A 2,914-nucleotide genomic window follows, 5' to 3' on the forward strand; every position below is an offset into this window, starting at 1 on the left:
ATTGCCTTTGTATCTAGGCAGAGTAAACATGTTTGATTCCTTGAAGAGGCAACCATGGTATACCCTAAGTTCAGAGTCAGAGCACTTGTACTTAAATAAAATTAAAAAAATTAATTAAAGCTTTTTCCTGAACTAAGATGAAAGTCACCTCCAAAACCTCTGTCTGCCTATTTCTTCAACCTCATGGCAGGGATTGGAATTGCTGGATTTCTTTCATTGTCTCAAACACACTATGTTGTTTTTCAGACCTCTGTACACATGTTATTACATTTTATGTATCTTTTTAAAAATATATTTATTAATTTAAGAGAAGAAGGGAGAGAGAGAGAGAGAGAGAGGGAGAGAAACATCATTGATGGGAGAGAAACATTGATCAGCTGCCTCCTGCATGCCCCTTACCAGGGATCAAGCCACACCTGGGCATGTGCCCTGACCTGGATTTGACTGTGACCTTCTGGTTCACAGATTGATGCTCAACCACTGAGCCAAGCCAGCTAGGGCAGGCGTATATCTTTTTAATTTTTTGAAACAATGCTTAATATCTTTAATCTTACAAAGAGAGACAGTTTTCAGCTCTCCAAAGAAATTTCAATCCTTGTACTGTTGATATTTGGTTCTGTTGACTAAGGAGTTTGCTGACCACTGCCCTAAACATACTGCCCAGCTCAGCCTGGCCTTCCCGAGAAAGAACACACAGGAGGCCACTCTGGCTCATGTATTTTACCACGTTAGCTTTAAGACTTGTTCCCTGAATGTAGGCCACTGGTAGGGTTTAGAGAAGGTCATATCCAAACCAATTACTGCCTTTAATTGTATTGGGAATTAAGAGCATGTGCTCCTTGAATGGTTCATGTGTGATGGAGAATCACAGAAAGGAAGAGGCTTCAGATAGACTTGGAAAAGCTGCAGGAGTGGAATGCTTCACATATGGGCTGCTATAACAAAGGATGTGGGCCTAACTGGTTTGGCTCAGTCTGCAGGCTAACGCTCTATCCACTGAGCCAAACCAGCTAGGGCTCCACCACTGCCCCTTGTTTCACCTCAGTTCCCACCACCTCCGCTATTCCTTCCTCCTCCCTGCTCTTCCTCCTTTCCCTTCTCTCATGAGACCTTTCCAGCATCCTTCACACAACATTCAGAGCCATTTTCATTTCTGTACAGACCTCAACACAAGGTTTGTACTAGAGCCTAAGCTGAATGGGGAAAACAACTGACACAAAAGATTCCCTAAATCTAGAAGCAAAACAATAATGCCTTTTGAACATAGTACATACCCACAGGAGTTTCTAAAACCTACTGTGTTCGTTTTCTAGAGCTGCTGGAACCAAGGACCACAAATGGTTTGCTTCAGACAACAAAAGATTATTGTCTCACGGTCTGATTTCATCTGGATTTGCTGAAGTTTGAAAAGACTCTATTTCCAAATAAGGTCATATTACGTGTCGTTGGGATTTAGGACGTACTCATATCTTGCTTTGGAGGGCACGGTTACACCCATAATTCACCTCTCATAAATTACTCTATAGCCCTGGCTTAGTTACACTTTGTATCTCAATTGAGAATAAACGTGCTGTCAGCTAGATGGTAATGTTTTGTCTTATTCCCTGTAATTCTTGTGGGTTCATTTTAGGTTTAAGATAAATATTATTATAATTTTACTAGAGGGCTGGTGCACAAAATTTTGTGCACTGGGGGTGGCAAAAAGCAGGGACACGTGGACACTAATAAACAGTAAAAATAAATGATATTGGCAAGGTGGGGGCCCTCAGCCTAGCCTGTGCCCTCTCACAGTCTGGGACCCCTTGCTCATTACCACCCGCCTACAGCAGAGGCGGGAGAGGCTCCTACCACCACCACTGTGCTCACTAGCCATGAACTTGGCCTCTGGCTGAGGGGTGCTCCCCCTGTGGGAGCGCACTGACCACCAGGGGGCAGCTCCTGTGTTTAGTGTCTTCCCCCTGGTGGCCAGTGCATGTCATAGCAACCAGTCAATTTGCATATTAGGGTTTTATTATACAGGATTTCCCCCAAGAGTATTTACCTGTAAATGGGAGATTATCTCATCCATAAAGCTCCCCGTACTCTGGCAGATGGTAAATAAAATATGAGCCCTACAGGGAGCATGTGCTCTGTAATTCCCAGGGGCTTGACCTGATTGAAAGAATCATCACTCAAGCAAAGGTCAGGGCATCTGTCTGATGCTCATGCTGATGAATTCCTCACCAATCCACCCTTTGGTCTCTTTTTCAAGCGTTTCCCTCTCTAGTGCAAGTTGAGTGATCCCTTGTCAACCTGTTAAATGATGTTGATGGCTTCACCTCTTGCCAATATCATTTATTTTTATTGTTTATTAGTGCCCACATGTCCCTGCTTTTCGCCACAAAGAAAATCAAGTGTGAAGTTAAGAGCAAGATTCATCGACTGAGATTTCCCCAAGCAACGCACAGAAAAATGACCTTCATAATCAGTACAGGTAATGCTGTTGTACCTGCCGAATAATGTGTATTTATTTCATTGCTTTGGAAATAGCCTTGATAGTCCCTATGTAAATTTTAGTGCCTAGTCTCATGTTATTATGCATGGTTCCTAGAAAGGCAACAACTAGAATTATGAATGAACTTGGGGAGTGGGGGGAGGGGGAGGTGGTTGTGAGAAAATGTTGAGTTACAAAGCAGGAACTCTATCAATGAATAGGCATTTCCTGGAGACACATGACCTTCCTTTCAACCTGAAGTATAGTATTTGGGGGAGGAATTAAACTGATAATATTAAACCAGCTGGACCCAACTCCCTCTTGTCACCTGGGGCTAACTGTCAAACTCTACCCTGAACGAAAACAACAATGACTTTAGGTTGGCCAGATAAATAATTTTTTTATTTGAGTTGGTCATAGGTGCCATCTTTCAGGTAGAAG

The sequence above is a fragment of the Pipistrellus kuhlii genome, unplaced genomic scaffold, assembly GCF_014108245.1.
Source record: "Pipistrellus kuhlii isolate mPipKuh1 unplaced genomic scaffold, mPipKuh1.p scaffold_m20_p_20, whole genome shotgun sequence".
Taxonomy (NCBI): domain Eukaryota; kingdom Metazoa; phylum Chordata; class Mammalia; order Chiroptera; family Vespertilionidae; genus Pipistrellus; species Pipistrellus kuhlii.